This window comes from Chiloscyllium plagiosum, unplaced genomic scaffold, assembly GCF_037043375.1.
Source record: "Chiloscyllium plagiosum isolate Xiang-an unplaced genomic scaffold, Cpla_swu_hap1 HiC_scaffold_47, whole genome shotgun sequence".
In the NCBI taxonomy this organism is placed as follows: Eukaryota; Metazoa; Chordata; class Chondrichthyes; order Orectolobiformes; family Hemiscylliidae; genus Chiloscyllium; species Chiloscyllium plagiosum.
The window spans coordinates 48,972,244-49,000,170 of record NW_028270185.1 but is presented as its reverse complement, the minus strand read 5'-3'; the positions used below and the strand labels follow the sequence as shown (position 1 = coordinate 49,000,170).

The 27,927-nt window shown below is 44.8% G+C and overlaps 1 long non-coding RNA gene across 2 annotated transcripts; it reads right to left on the bottom strand.

Moving 5' to 3' along the window:
- LOC148136180 (uncharacterized) lies at nt 1-27,927 on the bottom strand. 2 transcript variants are annotated; one of them, XR_015754748.1, is made up of 8 exons: nt 27,881-27,927; nt 27,160-27,266; nt 24,338-24,420; nt 21,859-21,950; nt 20,678-20,765; nt 16,848-16,952; nt 3,567-3,675; nt 1-113 (listed from the first exon to the last, which is right to left on the bottom strand). It is a non-coding gene; the product is annotated as an uncharacterized LOC148136180 (long non-coding RNA). The 2 variants fall into 2 exon arrangements; XR_015754747.1 differs by lacking the exon at nt 27,881-27,927 and adding an exon at nt 27,521-27,561.

The window sequence follows — 27,927 nt, the reverse complement described above, 5'->3', positions numbered from 1 at the left end:
TTCTCCCAGCATTCCATGTTATCTAACCTTGCTAACCAGTCTGCTATGTGGCACCTTGTTCAATGCCCATGGAGACAACGTTCACAGGCTGCCATCAATCATCTTTGTCACATCTTCAAGAAAAAAAATACTCAAGTTAGTGAGACACGATTTTGTACAAACAAAGCCACTTTAACTCTTCTTCAGCATTTCCAAATACACGTATATTCTGTCCCTCAGAATCCCTTCCAACAACTTGCCTGCCACTGACTTCAGGCTCACTGTTCTCTTGTTCCATGGCCTTTCTTTACCACCTTTTTAAACATAATGGCACCTCACCTGTCGCTATCAATGTTACAAATATCTCAGGAGAGGCCAAAAATCTTAAAGGAGGACAGAGGGGGTTAGGGAGGATATTCCAGAGGTTTGTGTTCTTGGCAGCTCCAATTGTGGAGTGATGTAAGTTGGGAATAGCTGTCAATTAGTGGTTAATCGTGGGTAGTGTGTAATGGCAGGCAATGTGATAACAATGTGTGTGAGTTAAGGGTTGGAGGGGTGGGGTTCAAGGGCAGTGGTGTGGGAAGTAGAGGAGATACACTGGAGGGCATTGTTGACCACATGAAAGGGGAAATTGCAGTCCTTGAAATATGGTCCATTTGGTATGTTCTGGAGTGTTCTGCCAGCTTGCATCAAGCTTCACTGGAACACTGCACCGAAGCATGAGACAGATGTTGGCCAGGGAACACGCTCATGTGTTAAAGTGGCAGGCAACCGGGAGTTCAGGGTCTTTTTTGGCCTGAGAGGGAGCACAGATTGATCCAAATTCCACTTCATTCTTTTGTAGGAACTGTCAGATTTAGTTCCAATCACCCACTTCATAATGTTAACCTGTAAACTCCTTATGGACTCAAATCCTAGCACCTTTTCAGGTGGAATGCTCCAGATTCTGATAACTCTGTTCATTGAGAAAAAGATGCCCTAAGGTCCCTTTTAAATCTTTTCCCTCTCATCTTAAGCCTGTGTCCTCTAGTTCTGAACCCACACAACCTGGGAAAAAGGCTCTGACTGCTCACCTTATCCAGGTCCATCATGATTTTATAAACATTTATAAGGTCACCTCTCAGTCTCTAACTCTCCAGGAAAATAGTCCCAACCTATTCAGCATTTCCCAATAGCTCAACCCGTCCAACCCTGGCAAAGTCCTTGCAAACCTTTTCTGAAACCTTTGAAGTTTCACAACATCATTCCGAGAACAGGGAGATTGGAACTGAAAACAGAATCCCAGAAGGGCATTAATCAATGTCCTGTACAACCACAATATGACGTCACAACAGCTGTATTCAATGCATTGACCAATAACGGGGAGTGTACCAAACACTACATTCACTACCCCGCCTACCTGTGACTCGACTTTCAAGGAACTATGAACCTGGACTCCAAGGTCTCTTTATTCAGCAACACTCCCCAGGACTTTACCATTAAGTGTACAGGTCCTGCCCTGACTTGCCTTTCCGAAATCCAACAGCTCACATTTGTCTAAGTTGAACTCCATCTTCCATTCCTTGCTCCATTGGCCCAAAAGATCAAGATCCTGTTGTATTCTGAATTAACCTTCTTCACTGTCCACTACACCTCCAATTTTGGTGCCTTCTGTAAACCTACTGACCATAGCTCATATTCACATCCAAGTCATTTATTTAAGGGCCCAATATCGACCCTTGTAGCACACTGCTGCCCACAGGCCTCCAGTCCACAAAGCAACCCTCCATCACCACCCTCTGTCTCCTACCTTCAAGCCAGTTTTGTATCCAAATGGCTTGCTCTCCCTGCATTCCATGTTATCTAACCCTGCTAACCAGTCTGCTTTGTGGAACCTTGTTGAATGTCCACATAAACAACATTCACCGCCTGGCTTCACCAATTTTCTTTGTCACTTCAAAACATTCCGTTAAGTTAGTGAGACACGATTGTGGCTTTGTACATGCACATCGACTCTCCCTAATCATTCCTTACCTTTCCTAATAGATGGATATCCTGTCCCTCAGAATCCCTTCCAACAACTTGCCTGCCACTGACTTCAGGTTCTCTGTTCTCTTGTTCCATGGCCTCTCCTTACCACTTTTTAAAATAATGGCACCTCACCTGTCGCTATCAACGATACAAATATCTCAGGAGAGGCCCAACAATCACTTCTAGATTTCCAGAAAGTTCTGGGATACACCTGATTAGGTCCCAGGACTTTATCAACCTTGATGCCATTTCAGACATCCAGTACCACCTCCTCTGTAACATGGATACTTTTCAAGTTCTCTCTGTTTATTTCTCCAAACTCTTGAGTTTCCATATCCTTCTCCAGTAAAAAATGACATGAAATATTCACATATCTTTCCCACTCCCTGTGGTTCCATAGACGGCCTTGTTAATCTTTAAGGGGTCCTATTATCTGGTCCAGTTAATCTTTTGTCTTAGATAAATGTATTTAATCTCGTTGGATTTACTTAAACCAGTGCCTGGAGCTATTTCATGTCTTCTTTTTGCTCTCCTGATTTCCCTAAAGTATAAAAGCATGATCCTGTACTCCCAATTCCTCTGTCTCTGACATATCTGCTCCCAGGAGGAGCAATTCCACCCCAGGACATCCCAGAAAGGCCTCCTACAATTTCCCTCTCACTTGATCAACAATGCCCTCCAATGCATACCCTCCACTTCCTGCACCTCCACCTTTATCCCACCACTTCAACCACCATAAGATTATAACCTTGCAGTCTTCACCTTCCACTCCACTAATCTCCAGATACAGTGCCTTAACCTCTGTTATTTCTGCTACCTAAAGTCGGATCCCACCACCACAGATATATTTCCCTCTCCACCCCTATCTGCGTTCCACAGAGACCATTCCCTCGGCAACACCCTTGTTAGGCCCACCCCCTCCCACCAACCCATGCTCCACACCCTTGACCCTCCCTTGCCGCCACGGGAGATGTAAAACATGCGGCCACACCTCCCTCTGACCTCTGTCCAAGACCTGAAAAGGATCTTTTCACATCAGGCAGAGATTTCTCCGCACATCCCAAAACCTCATCTACTGCACCTGGACACTATGGGAAATTTAACATGGTTCATCCAACTAACCTACACATCTTTGGACTGTGGGAGTAAACTGGAACACCCGAAGGAAACCCTCACAGACACTGGGGATAACCTGCCAACTCCAACACAGAGTTGCCAGAGACTGGAATCAAACCCAGGTCCCTGGTGCTGAGGAAGCAGCGCTAACCACTAAGCCACAATACTGTGGGATCTTTGGTGCTAATGTGCTGCCCCACTGATACCTCAATCACTCACCCTGCCTCATGTCCTAAGAGGCAGCAATGACGGAGTGAAATTATCGCTAGACAATTAATCCAGAGACCCAGATAACGTTCTGGGGACCTGGGTTTGAACCCCATCACTGTAGATTTTGGAACGTGAATTCAATAAATATCTGGAAAAATTAATTTTGTGACGACAATGAATCCATTGTCAATTGTTGGGAAATCCCATCTGGTTCACTCACGACCTTTAGGGAAGGAAAATGCAATCCTTACCTGGTCTGGTCTGCATGTGACTCCAGACCTATAGCAACGTGGTTGATTCTTAACTTCCCTCTGGTTAAACAAAGCAATAAATGCTGGCCGAGCCAGTGACAGCCTCATCCTGTGAATGAATAAAGAAAACAGGTCAGGTTTTGTTCCTTCTCTAGTAGGTACATCCTACAAACTGAATCTGAAACGTTCTCGTACACACTGAACAAATACCTTTCCATCCAAACCCTCAACACTGCAGCATTCCGAGGCCATGTTGGTAAAGTTAAAACCCCTTATCATTGTATCCACATTATTCTTACAGATAACGGAGGTCTCCTGGTAATATTGACTATTGGGAGAGAGTCTATAATACAATGCCAGTAAGACGGTCATCCCTTCCTTATTTCCCAGCACCACCCAAGTAACTTTCCTGGATGTACTCCCAAGAATATCCTCCCAAAGCCAGCTGTAATGTTATCCCTAATCAAAGACGCCACTCCCCCTGTACTGCTGCCCCCTTGCTATCGCATCTCCACCCTGGAATATTAAGCTGCTAGTCCTATCCATCCCTGAGTGATGCCTCTGTAATTGCTGTAATATCCCAATGCCATGTTCAAAACCATACCCTGAGCCCATCTGCCTGACCTGTCAGGCCTCTTGCACTGAAATAAATGCAGTGTAACTGGTCCGTCCCACTTTATTCTGTGGCTTGCTCTTGCCTGCCTTGACAGTCTAATCTGAACAGTACCAGCCTCGGACATCCCTCTTTTCTCACTATCTCTTTAGGTTTACCCCAACTCCCTCACTGGTTTAATGCCTCCCGAGTGGAACTAGCAAATCTCCCTGCTCATCAGGACCCCATACTTTCCCCTTCCTATGCCATTGGTACCAATGTACAATGTCCTCCCACTGGCTCTTCTCCCCTTTGAGAATATTCTGCACCCTCTCCAAGGCATCCTTGACCCTAGCATCAGGGAGGCACCACCCCATTCTGATGTCTCACTGTCAGCTGCAGAAATGGCAGACTGTGCCCCTGACTAGAGTGTCCCCTATCACCATCGTTTGCGTGGAACTGGATATAACTTATGTTAGAGCCAGTCTCAGCTGCAGTAACTTGGCAGTCAGTGCTATATTCTCTTGAAAGTCTATTACCCCCTACATTTTCCAAAACAGTACATTTGTTTGAGCTGGGGATAAGCACTGGATATTCCTGCAGTACTTGCCTACCCCTCCTAGCGGTAACCCACCGACCTGACTGTATCTGCAGTAACCTGCAATCCTGAGACTGCCACCTATCACACCCCCTGACCCCTGTCAATTCCTCACTGCCTTTAATCACTCCTTCACCCATCCATGTGATCTGATTGGATTTGCAAAGACACTTACTGCAGACACAATCATCAGGATCATTGAATCTCTCCCTAATCTCCAACATCCGACAGGAACAGCACACCACTCTACAACAGGCCATCTCTCCGCCTTAACAATCTACAGACCAAGGCACAGTCTTACTGCTCGAAAAATACTGCCCGAGAATAACTTAATGCTTATGCTTTATATTTTAAACATTTAAACAACAGACCGAAAGACATAAAAAAGAAACCCTCACCTTTCTCACTATTAATATAATAAAACCGTCTAAAATTGATGTTTCAAGAGACTGAAACCCACTGAGCTGATCCCGGCTGTGAGCAGCTCAGAGAGCGAGGTCTCTCTGAGGACAGCTGCGAAATGTCACTGTTTGTTTCTCTTTTCTCCAAGCTGCATTTCCAGAGAGGTTTATAACTTCACAAGAAGTCAGCTGGGAGAGGTCACTGCTCAGTTTTATTCACTGGAGGTTGCCTTTGCTGCCCAGACCAGTACTTATTGACCACCTTTATGTGTCTTGGAGAAATGGTGGTGAACGGCCTCCCTGAAATGCTGCAGTCCATGTACACCACAGTGATGTTTGGACAACAATCCCCCACTAGACCCACATCCCTCTCTGTCTCTGTAATCCCCCTCCAGCTTCAGAAATTGCATGTGTGTAATTGTACCTCATATTGTACACGTAGAATGATGGAGGTTTTTTTAAAAAATACATTGATAAAAAGGGAGGCAATGGCCAGATGATATTCTTGCTAGACGAATAATATGAGCAATGTTCCGAGGATTAGGGTTAGGTGGTAGCATCATGGCTGATGGTGGCATCTGATATCAATAAAATCTCGAATGAAAAGGCTAATGATGACCATGAAACTATTATCGACTGTTAGGAAAAAAACCCATCTGGTTCACTAATGCCCTTTAGGGAAGGAACCTGTCATCCTCACCCGGTCTGGCCAACATGTGACTCCAGACCCACAGCAATGTGGTTAACTCTCAACTGCCCTCAGGGTCAACATCCACATCCGAGTGAATAAACAAAAAGAGATTTAGATTTCAATCGCAGAGGAAAGCTTTTTTTAAAAACTAAATTGTGTTTTCAAACTTTTAAAAAAAAAATCACCTTGGTCGGATGGCACTATAGACGCTGCAATAATCAGGGAGAATATAAGGAACAAATATACAGAGAGATCTCCGATATACAGTCACAACAAGAAGGTTATAGTAGTAGGTGATTACGATAGTGTGAAAGGTTTGGTTGGTAAAGAATGGGTTAAATGAGTTCAAGAAATGTTCTTTATCAATATTTAAATGTTCCTATCAGGAAGCAAGCAACACCTGACCTTTTCTTGTCTGATCAGACAGGGCAAGTGACGGAAGCGATAGGACGGGAACAGTTTGGGTGAGAGGTAATTGTGGGCACCATGGAGAAATAGTTGTATAATCGATAACTACAGGTGAGCTGCCTGATGACGGGAGAGTGGCTAATGTTGTACCTTTGTTAAAGAAGGGATATAAGGAGCAGCCCAGGAACTGTAGACCTCAGTGGTGGGTAAGCCACTGGAGGCGATTCAGAAGGATAGGATTTGCATGTATTTGGAGAGTTAAGGAATGATTGGGGACACTCAACATGGTTACTTAACAGGGTGTCTCACAGACTTGATTGAGATTTTTAAGGTAGTCACCAAGAAGATCGATGAGGGCAGAGTGGCAGACATTGTTTATTTGGACTTTAGTAAAGCCTTTAAAAAGGTTGTGCAGGGGTAGACGAAGTTGTAAAGTTCGATCCCATGGGATTCAGCAAGAGCTTGCCAACTGGATATAAAATTAGCTTAACAATAGGAGACAGTAATAGTGGAGGGTTGTTTTTCACACTGGAGGCCCGTGACCAGCAGTGTTCTCCAGGAATCGGTGCTGGGTCCATTTTTGTTTGTCATGTGTGTCCATGGTTTGAATTAGAATGTACAAAGCATGGTTTGTTTGTGGGTGACATCAAAAACTGTTAAGGTCGACAGTAACAAAAGGTTATCCACGAATACAGAGGGATCCTGATCAATTGGGTGAATGGGCTGAAATGTGGCAGATGGAATTTAATTTGAATAAATGTAATATGTTATATTTTAATAAAACAAACATCTCCTTTAGCCTCATTAATTAATTACACTAAGTAAAAGTAAGGCCTTGCGTAGTGATGTGGAACAAAGAGACCGAGGGGTTCAGGTCTTTGCAGTTTGTGTCACATGTAGACAGGGTGGTTAAGTGGGTGGTGGTTAAGTGGGTGTTTAGCACGCTTCCCTTCATTGCTCAGACCTTTAGGTATAGGAGTTGGGACCCTGTCATGAGGTTATACATGATGTTGGTGAGGCCTCTTCACTGTGTTCAGTTCTGGTCCCCCTGTTAGAGGTCGGATGTTATTAAATTGGAGAAGGTTCAGAAGATGTTTCCCAGGATGTTGCCATGAATGGAGGGATTGTTTTAGAAGGAGAAGATGGATAGGCTGGGATGTCTGTCACTGGAGAGCAGGAGGTTGAGGGGTGACCTTATTAGAGGTTTGTAAAATTATGGAGTGTGTAGACAAGATGAATGGCTGCATGGGAGGGGGATTCAAGACACCGGTGCATACAGTTTGAGAAGAGATGACAAAGATTTTTAAAAGATGAGTTTTTCTATCTTTGCGCTTATGGGTTGAACTCCCAGAGGAAGTGGTAGCTGTGAATACAATTACAATACTTAAAAGATATTTGGATAAGTAAATAAATAGGAAATATTTGGAGGGATATAGGCCAAGCAGAGGCAGGTGTGATTAGTTTCGGTGGAATTATAGTCGACATGGATTGGTTAGACCACAGGGTCCATTTCCATGATACATAACTTTGAAACTCTAACTCTCGGTGTCTTCGTGCTCACAACTCTCCCTATTACTGTCACCTCATGAAGCTTCACAACTCTTCCTTATCTCTGCTATCATAAGCATCTCTGTAACATCCTCCAATCACACAATCCTCCCTATCTCTGTAATCTCGATCCCCACAAATCTCTCTGCTAAGTGCCTTTCTGTAATTCCAGCCTTGAGGATAGCCCATTTTTAACTCAGATTCCTGCACCCTGAGCTCCAGAATTTCCTACTAAACCTCTCTGCTCATTTGCCTCCCCAAGACATTAACCAATCATCTATTCTAATATCAAAAAGGTATTAGATGATCGCAGCGGGCATGTGTGCTTGATGACCAATATGGATAAGATGGGGGCATTGTGTTCACCAGTTTAATACCAGAGACTCTGACCCCATTTTATTCCATGTTTCTCCGTGATTCCCTCTTTTCAAAGCAGACATGAGTGAGAAGCAGTGGAGAATGTAAATGATACACAGTCTGCACAGTGAGAGGATTCCACCACCACTGGCTGTTTACCCTCCAGCTCCACGATGTCCAATAACCTATCCATGCTATTGCAGATCCTGGCACCAGGGAGGTAACATACTATCCTGGATTCATGTCTGTGGTCACAGAAGTGCCTGTCTGTACCCCTGACTATTGAATCCCCGTTACTCTCTTTCCTCCTGTTCTTTGCAGAATCCGAAGTGGGATACAGTATTTGTTTGATAACGGGATGATCACTGGGAACTCCTGCATTTCCTTCCTGAGCCTTTTACTTCATCTGATAGTCATCCATTCCCTTTCCTAACTCACTGAACGTGCTGTCCATAACATCCTCAGTATTGCAGATGAGCTACAGTGAGTCCACTCATAGCTTCAGATCTGAAAAGCAGTTTCCCAGTAACTGCAGATGGGCACACTTCCTGCATACATTGTGGCCAGGGACACTGGAAGCATCCCTTATTTCCCACATTGTACAAGAGGAGAACACCGCGGATCTGAGGTCTCCTGTAACAATGTCTCTCTAGATTCAGCTAGCTCTCCTATTGCGAGAACTTAAATGAGCTAGCAGCCTTTCTTCACTTCAAGCATGTCCGTTATAATCTAAATCCCCGACCTTTACACAAGCTGACATGTTATACTTTAAAACCTGTTACAAAATATTCAGCAGATATCTCATAAAAATTGGCTACTCCCATTGGGTCCATGTGAATTTCTGAATGGCCTGAACTAAACCTGAGTTTCAGCTTCACCTTCTCCCTGTCTCACCTCATTGTTTTCACCCAACTCCAAAACACACTCACTGAGCCAAGCAGCACTCTCAGTGCAGCCCTGTCATTTTCAGTTGTCAGAATCTGGAACATTCCACCTGAAAAGATGCTGGAATTTTAGTCCACAAGGAATTTTAATGGGTAGTTTGCAGAGAATTGAAAATAAGGAGTTTACAGGTTAACATTACGAAGTGGGTGATTGGGGACTAAATCTGACAGTTCCTGCAAAGAGATGAGGTGCAATTTGGATAAATCTGTGCTCCCTTTCAGGGCAATATCTCCTTCCTCAGCTGCAGGGCCCAGAACAGAGCACACACCCAAAGCGTGATCCAGCCACAAATTTGTCCATCTCTCTGATTTTTGTTTGACAAAAGTATTGAAGATATTTTCTCACAGACAGAACAGACAAACCTTTCTGTTTACACAGTTAAATGCCAATTATATTCAGGTCCTGATGTCTCTGCTGACTGTAAAAACTGTTTCTGAGATCCCAGTCTCAATTAATATCCCATAAAATGAATTCACACAACAAAACTCACAGTCAGTGCAGGATGAATATTAAAGACAAATATTTATCTTGCACCTAACCGACACGTCTCTGAAAACTAGGGACAATTTAGCTCCCAGTGCAATGGCAAAGGAGATAGGGGTTAAAGAGTGAATAATAGGTGGGGACAGAGCCCAAAGGAACATTTGGAAAGAAAAAGGACTGGATAGCGATCTGGCTGGGAGAGTGTATAGCTGTTAATGGAGGGAACAGGAACCGGTGTCTGGCAGCATCTCAGTGGATGTGATGGAAATGGTGGCTGATGTACGTTCTGCCGCAAAAAAGACCCTGAGCTTCCAGTTGCCTGCCACTTCAGCACACGAGCCTGTTCCCTGTCCAACATCCCTGTCTCATACTTACTGCAATGTTCCAGTGAAGCTTGATACAAACTGGCAGAACACTCCAGAACATACCAAATGGCTCCGTATTTCAATTAGAGCAATTTCCCCTCCCATGTGGTCAACAATACCCTCCATCATATCTCCTCTACTTCCCACACCTCCACCCTTGAACCCAACTCCTTCAACTGCAACAAGGATAGAATCCCCCAAGTCCTCACATTCCACCCAGGTACAACACATCATCCTCCACCATTTCCACCACCTACAATCAGACCCCATCAGAGATATATTTCCCTCCACAGTCCTTTCAGCATTACTCAGAGACCATTCTCTCTGTGACTTCCTTGTTAGATCCACGCTCCCCACCAACCCATCCTCTACTCCCAGCACCTTCGCTCGCCATTGCAAGAGGTGGAAAACCTGTGCCCACACCTTCCCCTCACCTCCATCCAAGACACCAAAGGATCCTTCCACATTCAGCAGAGATAGTTCTTACATTCAAACACCTCACCTATTGAGTCCTTTGCTCTCGATGTGGTCTCCTCTACAGTAGGGAGACAAGACGCCAACTTGCAGAATATTTCAGGGAACATTTCTGGGACACATGTACCAACCAACCACACTGCCCTGTGGCCAACAACTTCAACGGCCCCTCCCACTCCGCCAAGGACCTGCAGATTCTGGGCTGCCTCCGTCGCCAAATCGAGCCATCCGAAGCCTGGAGGAATAACACCTCATCGTCCGCCTTGGGACCCTTCAACCACACAGCATCAATGTTTGCTCATCTCCCCTCACCCCACCTTATCCTAGCTCCAACCCTCCATCTCGGCACTGGCCTCTTGAACTGACCCACCTGTCCATCTTCCTTCCCCATTATACACTCCACCCTCTCACCATTACCTCCCATCTGTGTCTACCTATTGCCTTCCTAGCTCCCTTCCCCCCCAGCCCTACACACCCCCTCCTATTTATCTCTCAGCACTCTTTCCCACACCGCACATTCCTGATGAAGGGCATATACCTAAAACGTCGATTGTCCAGCTACTTGGATGCTGCCTGACCTGCTGTGCGTTTCCAGTGCCACATGTTAACGAAGCTGGAAGAACAAAACATCATCACCCACTCGGGGACCCTTCAGCCTTTTGGCCTCAATATCAAATTCAATAAAAATAGATGCTGAACTCTCCCACGTCCTCGCGTCCTAGCCCCCTACCCCACACACCAGGCCTTGTTATTACATAGTCTGCTATTACACACTATCTGTGATTGGCCACTAACAGTCCCCATAAACAGGTATTCACCCTCCCCCAGCCAGATCGATATACACTCCTTTGTCCAATTTCTCCTCTCTCTCTCTTTGGGCTCTATTCCCAATCATTTACTCTCTAACCTATACCTTCTGCATATAAACCAACATTTTTTTCTCTGTCACATCAGTTCTGAGGAAGGTTCATAGGTTCAGAAATGTTAACTCTGACTTGTCTTCACAGATGCTGCCAAACCTGCTGAGCTTTTCCGGCACTTTCTGGTTGTTGTTCATCATTTCCATCATCCACAGTGTTTTCTGGTTTTTATTTAGTGGGAGCTTGTAATTCATGTCAAGCAGCCTACACCGTGTGTTTATAAACCGCCCGAGTACCCACAACATCCATTTTTCTCCCAGTCTATGCCACTCCCATCACACTCACTGTGTTCCCCCCCCCCTCACAGTGACACTGCACCTGCACAGCTCATGGTCACGTGTTGGCCTGCTGGCCACACCCCTCATTCACTTCTATTGGCTGGAGGATCACGCCAACTCCTATTGGTCTGCAGCTGCTGTCAATCACCTGGGCCCCTTGTGTCATGTTGGTGGGATCCTCCCATAAGTGTTGGAGGCTGAAGGGTGACCTCATTGAGTTTTATAAAACCATGAGGGGCATGAATGGGATAAATAGACAGGTCCAGAACGAGAGGGCATAGGTTTAAGTTGACAGGGAAAATATTTAAAAGGGACCTAAGGGGCTTCTGTCAATCAGAGGTTGCTACATGCATGGAATTTCCGGTCAGGACAAGTGGTGGAGCCTGGTACAATTACCCCATCTGAAAGGGTATATGAATAGGAAGGGAATAGAGAGATATATGCCAAGTGCTGGGAAATAGGACTTGATTAGGTTACGAAATCTGGTCAGCATGGACGAGTTGGACCGAAGGGTCTGTTTCTGAGCAGTACATCTCTATGGCTCGATGGCTCTGCGGAGGAATGAGCTTCATCATTCACAGTGAATGGGGCATTATCACAGAGCATAGGGGCTGGGGGCTAGTCAGCCTATTTGGGTTGTACTCTCTCCCTCTGCAGATGCTGCAAATCTGTCCCAACTCCCTTCCCATCTGTCCATAGCCCTCCAAATCTTTCCTGAAAAAGTTAAATTCCAAATTTGTTTTGACACTAACTGTTGAATCTGCATTCAGCTGTTGTTCAAACTGTTCCAGATGCTCAGAACTGACTCAGCAAAATAATCTTCTCATTTTTACCTTGTATTATTTGCCAGTTACATGAATGTAGTTACTAAAAATTGTGACAAACTTTCTACTTTCCCTCTCTGTCAACTAAATATCCTGGAGACAAATCTGCTCCTGGTCGAAATCCTGCTCCTGGGAGGTTGAATAGGCTGGGGCTGTTTTCCCTGGAGTATCGGAGGCTGAGGGGTGACCTCACAGAGGTACATAAAATCATGAGCGGCAGGGACAGGATAAATAAGATAAATAGACAAAGTCTCCCCCCTGGAGTGGGGGCTTCCAGAACTAGAGGGCATAGGTTTAGGGTGGAGGGGAAAGATATAAAAGAGACCTGAGGGGCAACGTTTACACACAGAGGGTGGTACGTGTGTGGAATGAGTGGCCAGACGAAGTGGTGGAGGCTAGTACAATTGCAACATTCATAGGTATATGAATAGGAAAGATTTGGAGGGATATGGGCCAGGTGCTGGCAAGTGGGACTAGATTGGGCTGGAGTATCTGGTTGGCATGGATAGGTTGGACCGAAGGGTCTTTTTCTGTGCTGTATATCTCTGTGATGAATTTTATCCAAATAGCTAGTTCTCCCCGTATTCTATGATGTTGAACTTGCTAACCAGTCTGTTGTTATGTGGAACATTGTGTCTTCCTGATGTCCGAGTTAACGATGTCCATGCACAAAGCCATGCTGATTCTCCCCAATTATTTGCCTTTCCAATTACTTGAAAATCCGGTCCCTTAGAATCCCTTCCACCAACTTGCCTGCCACTGACTTCAGGCTCACCGGTCTATAGTTCCCTGGCTTTGCCTTACCACCTTTCTCAAATAATGCCACACATCTTCCAGCACCTCACCTGTGGTTATTGATGACACAAATATCTCAGGGAGGGGCCCAACAATCACTTCCCTAGCTTCCCACAAATTTCAGGGATACATCTGATCAGGTCCCAGGGATTTATCCACCTTTATCCATTTTAAAACATTCAGGGTATCCTCTGTAACATGGACACTTGCCAAGTTATCACTATTTATTTGTGCAAATTCTCTAGCTTCCATACCGTTTTTCAGTAAAAACCAATGTGTAATATTCATATAGAACCTTTCCAACCTCCTGCGGTTCCATAGTCAGTCTTGTTGATCTTTGAGGGTCCTTATTTTCTGCCTGGTCACTCTTTGTCCTTCGTGTATTTCTAGAATCTCTTTGGATTCTCCTTAAACCTATTTCCCAAAGCCATCGCTTGTCCCCTTTTTGCCCTCCTGGTTTCCCTCAAGTATTCTCCTACTGTCTCTATACTCCTCCAGGGATCCACTCAAACCCAGCTGTCTGTACCTGCCATATCCCTCCTTCATTTTCTCTCGACAGGCAGCATTCTCTACGCCTCCCAGCCTTGCCCTTAACAGGAACATACTGTCTGTGTACTCTCATTGTCTCATTTTTACAGGTCTATGGAGGCAATGGCAGATGTGGACAGAGAATCATTCTCAGTAAAGAGGAAGTGTTGGGAAAGGTAACAGCCCAAAGGTAAAAGGGGTGTCTGGCCGTGATGGAATGCATCCCAGGGGCTAAAAGAGATGGCCGGGAAAATAGCAAATATTTTCATGATAATTCGCGAAAATTTGCTGGACTCTGGGGCGTATCTGACAGATTGGAAAGCTGCAATAGTGGCAACAGCCACTATTTAAAAAAAAACACCCATTAGTTTAACTTCTGTAGTGGGGAAAATGCTTGAACCTCTCAAGGAAGTAGTAGTGAGTTATCTGGGCAGAAACTATCCCATTGAGCAGACACAGCATGGATTCATGAAAGGCAGCTCATGTTTAACGTATTTACTTGAACTATTTGAGACATCACAAATGCATTGGACAAGGGGGACCCGGTGGATGTGGTGTATCTGGATTTCCAGAAAGTAATCGACAAGTTGCCACATGAAAGGCTGCTGTATAAGATAAAGGCTGCACGGCGTTATGGGTAACGTATTAGCATGGATACAGGATCAGTTAACCAACAAAAAGTAAAGAATGGGGATAAATGGGTGTTTGGATTAGTGATGGCACTACAACTGTTTACAACTTACACAAATGTTTTGGAGTTGAGGACCAAGTGTACGGTGTCAGAGTTCACATTTGATACAAAGATGAGGAAGAGCAATGTGTGCAGAGGCCACTGTCAGTCGGCACAGGGATACAGATCGGTTGAGTGAGTGGGTAAGGATCTGGCAGATGGAGTTCAATGTTGGGAAATGGGGATCATTCACTTTGGTTGAACTAACAGCAAACTGGATGCTGAAATGGTGAAAACCTGCAACAGGCTGCTGTGCAGAGGGAGCTGGGTGTCCTTCTGCATGAATCACAGGAATTGGTTTGCAGGTGCAGCAGGTAATTAAGGCAGTGAAGGGAATATTGTGCTTCCTTGCTAGAGGGATGGTTATGCTGCAGCTGTACAGTCCACATCTGGAGGACTGTGTACAGGTTTGATCTCCTTACTTCAGCAAAGATGTACTGGCACTGGAGGGGGTGCAGAGGAGGGTCACTAGTTTGGGCCTGGAGTTGAGAGGGTGGTGTATGTGGAGAGATTGAGAAAACTGATTCTATACTCATTGTAATTTAGAAGAATGGGAGGTTGGATGGGGAAAAAAACAAAATGATGAAGGGAGTAACTAAGATAGAAGCAGGGAGTTTATTTTCACCAGGGGTGGGTGATACTAGAGAACATTGCGTCAAAATAAGCCGGAGCAGATTTAGGACTGAGTTCAGGAGTAACTTCTTCAGCTAAAGGGTTGTGAATCTGTGGAATTCCCTGCTGAGTGAAGCAGCTGAGCTATCAACTTTATTTGCCTTTAAGGAACAGGAAAGGAATTAAGGGTTATGGTGAGAGAGCAAGAATGTGGAGCTGAGGCCATGAAAAGATCAGTCCTGATCTTATTGAATGGCAGAGCAGGTTTGAGGGGTCAGATGAAAGGATTTGCCTTGTGCCATCAAAATTGACCCTTGAAAAGTTAAGTTTCTAAATTGGACAATCTGGTCTATTATTTTCTGTAACTATTTTAAAACTAGTAGAATTATCAGAGAATCCCAACAGTGTGGAATGAGACCATTCGGCCCATCACATGGATACTGACGCTCAGAGCCTCCTAACCTCCCCCTGTAATGTTGCATTTTCCAGGGCCACCCAACCTACACATCCCTGAGCACTACGGGCAATTCAGCCCGGATAATCCAATCTACCCTGCACATCTTTGGACTGTGGGAGGAAACCAGAGAACCCGGATGAAATCCACTCAGACAACCCCAATCAGGTGATCATCCCTTTCTTATTTCCCAGTTCCACCCAAATAACTTCACTGGGTGTACTCCCATGAATATCCTCCCTAAGCACAAACATAATACTATCCCCAATAAAAAGGCTACTCCCCCTCCTCTGTTGGCCCTGTTTCTATTTTTCCTATAGCATCTATACTCTGAAACATTAAGCTGCCAGTCCTATCCATCCCTGAGCCACGTTTCTGTAATACCCATGATATCCCAGTGCCATGTTCAAAACCATACCCTAAGCCCATCTGCCTTCCCTGTCAGGCCTCTTGCATTGAAATAAATGCAGTGTAACTGCTCAGTCTGACCTCATTCTCTGCTTTGCCCTTGCCTGCCTTGACTATTTGACCTCAGAACTGCACCAGCCTTAGACATACCTCTTTTCTCACTATCTATTTGCAATCACACCCACTCCCTCACTGGTTTAATGCCTCCTGAGTAGCATTAACAAATCTCCCTGCCCAGATATTAGACACTTCCAAATCAGGTACAATCCATCCTTCTTATGCAGGTCAACTCTACTCCAGAGGAGATCACAGTGATCCAAAAATGTGAATCATTTTCCCCTGCACCAGCTCCTTAGCCACTCATCCAGCACGTCCTCCTCCTCTGTAATATGGACATTTTTCAAGATGTCACCATTTATTCCAATACATTTTATATCTCCCATGTACTTCTTCACAGTAAACACTGATGCAAAGTACTTGTTTCCCTATCTCGCCCATCGCCTGAAGCCCCACACAAAGACTGCCTTGCTGATCTCTATTTTCTCCTAGTTAGCCTTTTGTTCTTAATGTATTTATAAAAGCCCTTTGGATTATCCTTAACCCTATTCGCCAAAGCTATCTCACGTCCCCTTTTTGTCTCCTGATTTCCCTCTTAATTATACTCCTACTGCCTTTATACTTGAAAATGTTTTTGGATTGGAATAAATGCAAAATATTACATCTTGATAAAACAAACCAGGGTAGGACTTACACTCAATAAAAGTAGGACCTTGAGTTGTGATATTGGAACGAAGAGACAGAGGGCTTCACGTCTTGGAAGTTTGCGTCACATGTAGACAGGGTGGTTAAGGTGGCGCATAGCACACTTACCGTCATTGTTCAGACCTTTGAGTACAGGAGTTGGGACGTTATGTTGAGGATGTACAGGACGTTGGAGAGGCCTCTTCTGGAATACTCTGTCCAGTTGTGGTTGTGCTGTTATAGGAGGGATATTATTAAATTGGAGCAGGTTCAGGAGAGATTTACCTGCATGTTGCCATGAATGGAGGGATTGTGTTCTAAGGAGAGGCTGGATATGCTGGGAATTTTTTCCACTGCAGTGCATGAGGTTGAGGGGTAACCTTATTAAAGGTTTATAAAATCAGAAAGAGTGTAGATAAGGTGAATAGTCGGGGGAGAGAGGGATTCAAAACTCGGGTGCATTCATTTTGAGAAGAAATGAGAAAGATTTGAGAAAAGACATTAGAGTTTTAAAAAAATATATATATGTGTGAAATGAACTTCCAGAGGAAGTGGTAGCTGTGAGTACAATTACAATATTTAAAAGACATTCAGATAAGTACATAAATAGGAAATATTTGGATGGATGTGGACTAAGCGGAGGCAGGTACAATTAGTTCAGTTTGGAATTATGGTTGGCATGGACTGGTTGCACCACAGGGCCTGTTTCCTTGCTGTATAACATTATGACTCTCATCCTCACTAACTCTAAATTCCTCCATCCTCAACTCTCCTGATCACTGTCACCTCATCCAGCCTCACAACTCTTCCTTATTTATATAATTCCTCACCAGCCACAGAACGCTCCCTATCTCATGTCCTCCAGTTTCTCAAATCTCTGCGATATGTGCCTTTCTTTAGTTCTTGAGGATGCTCTCATTCACTCCGATTGGTTGGAAGACAAACTGGTACGGCCTGGTCCTCCAGTACTGCCCTCTGCCCCCTATTGGCCTGTACTGACATCAATCATCGGGGCCCATTGTGAGGTGAGTGGTGGGATCCTCCCTCTCTCTGCCCTGGGATGAGCTACAACATTCACACTCAATGGGGCAGTATCAGAGAGCACAGGGTCTGGGGCTATTCAGCCCATTTGGGATGTACCCTCTCCCTGTGGAGATGCTGCAAATCTGTCCAAATTCCCTTCCCATTTGCCAATAGCCCCCCAAATCTTCCTTTAAAAAGTAAAATTCCAAATCTTTTTATGAATAACTGCTGAGTCTGTGTCCAGCTGCCATTCAGACTGTTCCAGATACTCAGAACTTACTGAATAAAATAATGTTCACATTATTTGCCAATTACCTGAAAATAGTCACTAAAATTGTGACAGTGTTAACATTTCCACTCTCTCTGCAGATTAGATATCCTAGACACAAATTTGCACCTGGTTAAAATCACTGCTTAACCTTCTCAGCTCCAAGGACAATTATCTGTGCTTCCGCTAGCTTTCCACAAAAGAGGAACACATCTTATTTTCATTTATTAGTGTCATAGAGATGTACAGCACAGAAACAGACCTTTGGTCTAATTTGTCCATGCCAAATAGGAATCCTCAACAAATGGAGCCCCATTTGCCAGCTATAGGTCCATATCATTGGAAACTCTTCCTATTCATGTACCCAATCGGATGCCTTTCAAATGTTGTAATTGTATCAGCTTCCACTATTTCATCTGGCAGCTCATCCCACACATACACCACACACAGCTTGAAAACTTTGCCCCTTAGATCCGTTTTTAATCTTTGCCCTCTCAACCTAAGCCCATGTGATCTTATTTTGAACCCACCTAACGGGGGGGAAAGGGCCCTGGCTGTTCACCTTATCCATGCCCTTCATGATTTTATAAATTTCCATGAAGTCACCTCCCAGTCTTTGACTCTCCAGGGAAATTAACTCTGGCTTATTCAGCCTCTCCCTGTAGTCCAAATCTTCCAACCCTAGCAAAGTCTTTGTAAATCTTGTCTGAACGCTTTCAAGATTCACAACATCCTTTCCAGAACAGGGAATTTCGAACTTAAAACAGAATTCCTGAAATGACTTAATCAATGTCCTGTCCAACCACAATTTGATGTCTCAGCTTCTGTACTCGATGCATTGACCAATAAATATCAGCATACCAAACCCCACCTTCACTAGTCTGCCTACCTGTGACTCTCCTTTCAAGGAACAATGAACCTGCACTCCATGGTCTCTATGTTCAGCAACATTCCCAAGGGCTTTACCATTAAGTGTACAAGTCCTGCTCTGATTTGCCTTTCCAAAATCCAACAGCTTACTTTTGTCTAAATTGAACCCAGTCTGCCAATCCTCGCTCCAATGGCCCATCTGGTCAAGATACTGTTGCATTCTGAACTAACATTCTTCTTTGTCCACTACACCTCCAATTTTGGTGTCTTCTGTAAACCCACTGACCATATCTCATATTCACATCCAAGTCACTTATTTCAGGACCCAATATCCATTCCTGCAGGACAATGCTGCTCACAGGCTTCCAGTCCGCAAAGCAACCCTCCATCACCACCCTCTGCCTCCTCCCTTCAAGCCAGTTTTGTATCCAAATGGCTCGTTCTCCCGCCATTTCATGTTGTTATCTAACCTTGCTAACCAGTCTGCTTTGTGGAACATCGTTCAGTGTCCATATAGACAACGTCCACAGTCTGCCTTCATCAATCATCTTTGTCACATCTTCAAAAAAACTCAATCAAGTTAGAGAGAGAGAATTTCCCACACACAAAGCCACGTTAACTATCCCTAATCAATCCTTGTCTTTCCAAATACATGTAAATCCTGTCCCTCAGAATCCCTTCCAACAACTTACCTACCACTGACGTTAGGTGGACTGTTCTCTTGTTCCCTGGCCTTTCCTTACCACCTTTTTTAAATAATGGCCACCCATCTTCCAGCACCTCACCTGTCACAAACAATGATATAAATACCTCAGGGAAGGGCACTGCCATCACCTTCCTAGCTTTCCACAAATTTCTGGGATACACCTGATCAGGTCCCAGGGATTTATCCACCTTGCTACTGTTTAAGACATCCAGTACTTCCTCCTCTGTAATCTAGACACTTTTCCAGTGATCACTATTTATTTCTCCAAACTCTCTAGAATAGAATAGCATAGTATTTCTCCCACCTCCTGTTGTTCCATAGATGGCCTTGTTGATCTTTAAGAATTCCTATTCTCCGTCTGGTTATTTTTTTATCCTTAATGTATTCGTAGAATCTCTTTGAATTCCCCTTAAAACTATTTCCTAGAGATATTTCAAGTCCCCCTTTTGCTCTCCTGATTACCCTCGAGTATATTCCTGTAAAAACGTGATCCTGTACTTCCAATTTCTCTGCCTCTGCCATATCTGCTCCGAGCAGAAGCAATTCCACTCCAGGACATCCCAGAAAGGTTTCCTCTTTCAAGGACCGGATTTCCCTCCCACTTGATCAACAATGCACTCCAACGCATATCCTCCACTTCCTGTACCTCCGCCTTCCCCCCACCCCTCCAACCACAATAAGAATATAATCCCTCGGTCCTCACCTGTCACCCACTAATCACCATTAACCTCTGCTATGTCCGCTACCTACAGTCAGACCCCACCACCAGGGATATATCTCCCTCCCCAGCTCTTTCTATCTTCCGCAGAGACCATGGGATCTTTGGTGCTGATGTGCTGCCCCACGGATACCTCAGTCACTCACCCTGCCAAATGGCCTCGGGAGATTATCACTAGATGGATAATCCAGACACCCAGAAAACATTCCGGGGCCCGGGGTTTGGATCCCGTCACAGCAGACAATGGAATATGAATTCATTAAAAATTTGGAAGTAAGAATCTATTAAAGATCATGAATCCATTGTTGATTATTGCGAAAAAAAAACTCATCAGATTCGCTAATATCCTTCAGGGAAGGAATCTGCCTCCTTACCTGGTTTGGCCTACATGTGACTCCAGACGCACAGCCATTGTGACTGACTCTTTACTGCCCTTTGGGCCCAGCCAGTGACACCCTCATCCTGTGAATGAATAACAAAGAAGGTCAAGTCTTGTACACAACCATACTATTCTTACAGAGAAGTGATCTCTTAGTAAATTTGCTTCTCAACTCCCTGCTGACTGGGGAAGGGGTGGGGGTCAATAGTACCATCCCAATAAGGAGATCATCCCTTTCTTGTTTCTCAGTTCCACCTGTATAACCTGCCAGGATGTACTCCCAGGAATAAGTGAGGTCTGCAGATGCTGGAGATCAGAGCTGAAAATGTATTGCTGAAGAAGGGCTTATGCCCGAAATGTCGATTCTCCTGTTCCCTGGATGCTGCGTGACCTGCTGCGCTTTTCCAGCAACACATTTTCAGTACTCCCAGGAATACCCTCTTGAAGCCCAGCTGTAATGTTAACCATAATAAAAATACCTCTCCCCCTGCTCTGTTGCCCCCTTTCTATCTTTGCTATAGCATCGATATACTCGAACATTAAGCTGCTGGCCCTATCCATCATTAATTCATGCCTCTGTGTTTGCTATTATATCCCAGTGCGATGTTCAAAACCATACTCTGAGCTCCTCTGCCCGACCTATCGGGCCTCCTGAATTGAAATAAATGCAGTGTAACTGCTTATTCGGTGCCTTGCCCTTGTCTGCCTTGACTGTTTGACGTCTGAACTGTGCCAGCGTCAGACTTAGCTCTTCCCTCACTCTCTCTCTGGGTTTACCCACATTCCTTCACTGGTTTAATGCCTCCTGAATAGCACTAGCAACTGTTCCCTTCCACTCCTAGTACAATCCATCCTTCTGATGGAGGTCAATTCTACCCCACAAGAGATTCCAATGATCCAATAATGTGAACTCTTCTATTCCGATGTCATTGATACCAATAAACAACAGCCTCCCCGCAAAATGGTTATTCTCCCCTTTAAGAATATTCTGCTCCCTCTCTGAGACATCCTTATACAAAAATTAAACATTTGAATAATAAACCTTACACTCATCAGGTCATCATAAAAGGATTACATGACACATTGAAGGTTTGGGGAGACCTTTTGAGAGAATGCGATGATTCAAAGGAGAATTTTTAAGCAGCAAATGGGATTGATCTGGAACACAATACTCACACACACAATGCGAATATCCAGGTCCTGATATACTGAGTAATTCAATCAGAGTTTGGGAGAACATTTACTGAGATTACCATCTGAATGTCCACCTGTAATACAAGTTTATAAAATCTGTCACTCTCAGTTCAGGTTAGAAACTCACACCATCCCCTCCTTGTGGCCCAGGATGACTGTACATATTACCCTCGAGGACAACTGCAGTCAACATCAGGGGGAAATCTGTGGGTTTCTAGGAGATTCCAACTTGGTTAGATTAGATTGCTTACAGTGTGGAAACAGGCCCTTCGGCCCAAAAAGTCCACACCAACCCGTTGAAGCGCAACCCACCCATACCCCTCATTTACCCCTTACCTAACACTACGGGCAATTTAGCATGGCCAATTTACCTGACCTGCACATTTTTGGACTGTGGGAGGAAACCGGAGTACTTGGAGCAAACCCACGCAGACACAGGGAGAACGTGCAAAATCCACAGTCAGTCGTCTGAGGTGGGAATTGAACCCGGGTCTCTGACACTGTGAGGCAGCAGTGCTGACCACTGTGCCACCGTGCCGCCCACTTGAGATCTCATGTGACTGAACACAGCAGTTCTTTGACACATTGGAGAAAATGATCCAAGGGTCAGTGAGATATGGGAAACAAGAATTACTTTCTTTTCTTTCATTCCGTGCCGCCGCTCTGCCTCATCAATAAGACATGAGTGTGAAAGGCTAATGCCTAACGATGGGCAAGTTGTCTCCATCCTGACCAATGGGTAGGAAGATCCTCCCAATCACTCCAAAACGTATCCCTAAAAAGATAGCAACTCTGTCTGCTTCCCACTGCCCAATGCTCCCAGTAAATGTCTGGAAGAATGGGAAAGGGGGGATATCTCCTAGAAAAGGCTTAACTGTAAAGGTCTAAGAGAATTATGAAGAGAGAGAGATGCACAGGAGAAGGGGGCAACAAGTTGCCAGATGGGGCGTAACTTGGGAAAATGGGAAGTTGCTCATTTTGGAGGAGATAATAAAAGAACAAAGTACTATTTAAATGGTGGAAACTGTAGAAAGCTGCACCACAAAGGGACCAGGGGTAATTGTTCAGGAAACACAGAAAGCTACCACACAGTTACAACAGGGAATCAGGAAGGGGAATGGAATGTTTTGTTTTAAAGGTGTTCAGTATTAGAGCTTAGAGTATATACCTGAGAGTAACGTGTAGAAGTGCTGGTGAGACCACCATATCTGCAGTAATGAGAGCAGTTTTGGTCCCTTTAGATAAGGAAATGTGTCACTTTATTGGAGGCATTTCAGGGAAGATTCAATGAGATGATCCCTGGTTTGGAGGGATTATCTTTTAAATAAAGGCTGAAAAGGTTGGGACTCTACTCACCGGAGTTTGGAGAAAGAGAGGTGATCTCATTGAGACAGATGGGATTCTTAAGGGGTTTGACAGGATAAATACTGAGAGGATGTGTCTGAGGGTAAATACTGAGAGGGGAGTCTGAAACCAGATTCTGAGTCACGGAATCAAGGGTTCTGTTTTGGATTCATCAAGATAAGGCAACACAGACACGGGTAAGGGATTTCAGTAGCAATTGAGCTGGGGTGAGGTGGAGAAATGCAACTTTGAAGAGATTGGGATCGTGTGGTTGTCTGATCAGGTCACCTTGGGGTCAGATGTAACAGCAATATTGTGAAGAGTGTCATTCTGCCTCAGAGAGTTCCCAGTGGGAGGGAGGGGCTCAGCAGAAAGGTAAAGGTAAGGCAATGGGTTTAACCGTGACAAGAAAATTGCAGCTAATCGAGTAGTGGGAATGTGATAAGCAGTTTGGTAACTGAGTAACAGTGGAACAATGGAGAGGGATGATGGTGAGGGAGAGCTAGGCATCGTCAGTGTACATGTGAAACCCAACATGGTGCTTTTGCACAATGTCACCTCCTGGCAGTATGTAGGTGTGATACAGGAGGGGCCAAGGATAGATCCACGAGGGACACCAAATGCAAGTAATACAGAAAGGAAAGGGAGAGTGGAGATGGAACAGGATTTTCCAACAACGGTGAGGACAAATATTAGTTTTTCACAGAATGGGAGAGAAGGACATAACCAAAAAAAGACCAACAGACAGAACAAAGAATAATACCTATGAATTGGCGAAGGGGAGTGATGAGACGGCAGTGGAGGAAAGAGAGTTGGAAAGTGAGTTTAGCGAGATTAGGGTAAAGGGTCAAGGTGAGCTCTGATAAGGCTTGACAAGAGACTGGAGAAAGATGTAGGTTTAGGACAAAAACCAGGAAAACCACGTGAGGCAGTTTGGCTCAGTGGGCTAGTGGGAGGGAGAGAAGCAGGTCGGATTATCTCAGTCTCAATGACAGAGAAACTCCATGTGCTCCTCACTCATGTTGTTGGAGGGGAGGATGGAGGAGACAGGATGATGGACAGTATTTTACAAAGAAACAAAGCCAGGGTTAGTGATATTTAAAATGAGTGAACAAACCTGATGTATTTAGCTTTTATCCAGAATATTAAAACAAACGACTGAAGTCCTGGTTCGAATCCTGTCTTGGCAGATGGTGGAATCTGAATTCAAGAAAAAAAACGTATTAGGAATCTCATGATCTCCATGGAACCATTGTCAATGGCGAAAGAAATCCTGCCAACCTGACAGCGGCCCAGCCAGCTCCTCACTGTATTAATCACTGCAAAGTCTCAACACAGGATTGAAGCTGGATGGACCAGTTGGCAACTAACAAGGCACCAGAAATTACAACCACAGAATCAGCCCTCTCGATGGTGCAACATCCTCCACACTGACATATGGATTTTGGTGCAAAAATGTGGAGAGCTGTCTCACAGACTAGTCAAGGAACAGCCTGACAGTCATATTCACGGAATCATCCCTTACAAACAATGACCAATATCACCATCACCATCCCTAGATATCGATAGTGTGGTGCTGGAAAAGCACAACAGGTCAGGCAGCATCCGAGGAGAAGGATAATTGACGTTTCGAGACTCAGCCCTTCATAACCCTGACCTGCTGTGCTTTTCCAGCACCAGACTCTTGACTCTGATCTCCAGCATCTGCAGTCTTCACTTTCTCCTGAAATCTCTGGATATGTCCTGTCCCACCGGCAGGACAGACCAGGCAGAGGTGGTGGCACAGTGGTGTACAGACAGGGAGGATTTGCCCTGGAAGTACTCAGCATCGACTCCGGAGATCAGGAAATCTCATGGCTCCTGCTGATTACCACATCTCCTCCTCCCTTGGCTGATGGATCAGTTCTCCTTCATGTTGAACATTTGGAGGAAGCACTGAGGAAGTAAAATGGTGTCAAACGTACTCTGTGTACAGGATTTCAATGTTCACAATCGAGACTAGCTCTGCAACAGAATTACTGACTGAGCTGGTCAGGTCCTAAAGGATATAGCTGCTCAACTGAGTTTGCAGTGGGTGGTGAGGGAACCAACAAGAGTGTAAAACATACTTGATCTCATTGTTATGAATTGACCAACTGCAGATACATCTGGCCATGACAGTATCAGGAACAGTGACCATCACACATTCTTTTTGGAGACAAAGTCTTGCCTTAAAGTTGAGAAAAACCTCCATTGTGTTGAGTGGCACTATCACCGTTCTAATTGGGACAGATTTTGAAGAGATGTAGGATCTCAAACTGGGTATCTCTGAGGCACTGTGGGACATAAACAGCAGCAGAACTGTACTCCAGCACAATCTGTAATCTCATGGGGTTGTAAATCCCGCTCTCACCCACCACAATGGACAGGAAAGGAGGGCATGCCATGAGCAGCACCAGGCAGATCTAAAAATGAAGTGCCAACCTGGTGAAGCTACCAAACGGAACTACCTGCATCAAACAGCATCAGCAGCAAGCAACAGAGCTAAGTGATCCTACATCCAATGGAACAGATCGGAACTCTGCAGTTCTCCCACACCCAGTTGTGAACGGTGATGGACAATTAAACAACTCACTGGAGGAAGCATCACAGATATCCCCACCCTTACTGATCGAGGGGCCTCACACATCCATGCACCAGATAAGATGACAGCATTTGCAGCAATCTGCAGCCAGAAGTGCAAAGTGGGATGATCCATCTTAGCCTTCTCCAGTGGTTTCCAACATCACAGAAGTGAGTTTTAAGCCAGTTCGGTTAAGTTTGAATAACATTAAAAAATGGTTAAGTCGTGCAAAGTCTATGGGCCCTGCCAATATTCTGGCAATAATACTGATGGCTTGTGCTCCAGAACTTGCCACCCACCAAGCCAAGTACCTCTCCAGCACTGGCATCTACCGACAATGTGGAACATTGCCCAGGGATGTTCAACACAAAAACACAGGGCAATCCAACCCAGGCAATTTCCCTCCATCGGTCCACACTCGATCAGCAGTAAAGTGATGGAAAATGTCATTATCAGGGCTACCAAGCAGCAGCTGCTCAGCAACAGCCAGCTGAGTGACACTCACTTTAGGCTCCACCAGGGCCACTCAGCTCCCGATTGTGTTACCGCCCTGGTTCACAACCTGGCAACCAGCTGAATCCCAAAGGTGAGGTCAGTGTGATAACTCAGTCCCACTCCAACACCACTGTTTCTAGCTGATTCCACCCTTGTCTCAGCTCATATACTTTCATCAACCTTGTGTGCTCTGCAGACTTCATTTTCCAAACACACTCAGGGCCAGCTTCCCACATTCAACCTCCCTGTAATCTCAAGAAAGTCTAAATCTCTGCTTGTTGATTCAACAAAAGGGTCCTATTCATAATCAACAGCATACAGCCATAGAGATGCACAGCATGGAAAAAGACCCTTCGATCCAACCCGTCCATGCTGACCAGATATCCAAACCGAATCTAGTCTCACCTGCCAGCACCTCATCCCTCAATTTAAATTTCTCACACTTGATTTAATTCCTGGCTGTGATCATCCCTAGCTCCCTGCACCACACACACTTTGTGACCTCGACAACTCATTTTCTTCAAGACTCCCAACCATTTGTTAATTCATTACTTCACCTGTGTGGTTGTTTCTACAGTTACTGAAGCAGCATGGTCTGGAATTCGCAGCCAAAACCTCTCAGGACTGCTTTCCACCTTTAAGACATTCCTCAAAACCTGCTTTTTGGCAATGCTTTTGGTCACCTGACCTAATATCTTCATCTCTGGCCTTATGTCTAAAGGTCTCAATAGTATTTTTGTGAAATTATAAGCTTGATAATAACAATACAAACTGTTGTTGATTTGCACATTATTTTCAAATCATCACTGTTGCTGTAATGAATACTCTGTAATGTCTCTTACCCAACCACATTGTGGGAGCACCTTCACCACACAGACTGCAGCTGTACAAGAAAGTCAAACATCACCCTCTCCCCAGGCAACAGGGATTTGGCATGAATCACTGGTATCTGTGGAAGGAGAAACACAGTTAATGTTTCAGGGAATGCAAAATGGATTACAGGGAATAAAAGGGGTGCAGAATTTGATAGTCAGAAATGGAAGGAAAATACTCTTGCTTATTTGAAAAAAGAATTCTTGACTGTCAATAATATTCAAGAAAAAAGTAATCTGATAATAGAGCAGCACATGGTCAGGGGCTGGGCCGCAGCGAAAACCTCATTTACAAAGGGTCTACAAAAGTAATAATACAGTATAAACAGACCAGAAATACACCCAATGGTTGTAGAGTGAGGAAGCTGGATATTGACAATGTGGCCATGAGGAAGCCCAGAGGGGAATCAGAGCAGTGTGGGCTGCTGACATCACAATGACTTTATACTGAGACAAGCTGCACATGCGCCTGGCTGCACCTTGCCCCCTACAAAGATGGCGGCTCCGCACGTATCCAGTGAATCGTTGTCCCGAATAGATGGCGGCGCTCACTCAGGCCTGCAGCCGCGCTGAGGCCATTCCTCATTTACTGCAAATTTGTGTTTTCGGACGTGCACAATTTGTTTGTAAAACCTCTCCGCTCATAGCAACACAGATTTTCTCCCGTTTGCCTGTTTATTTCTTTCCTAACCGTATCCTTTCTCTTCATAACTTCCCGAGCCTTCATTACAGCGACTC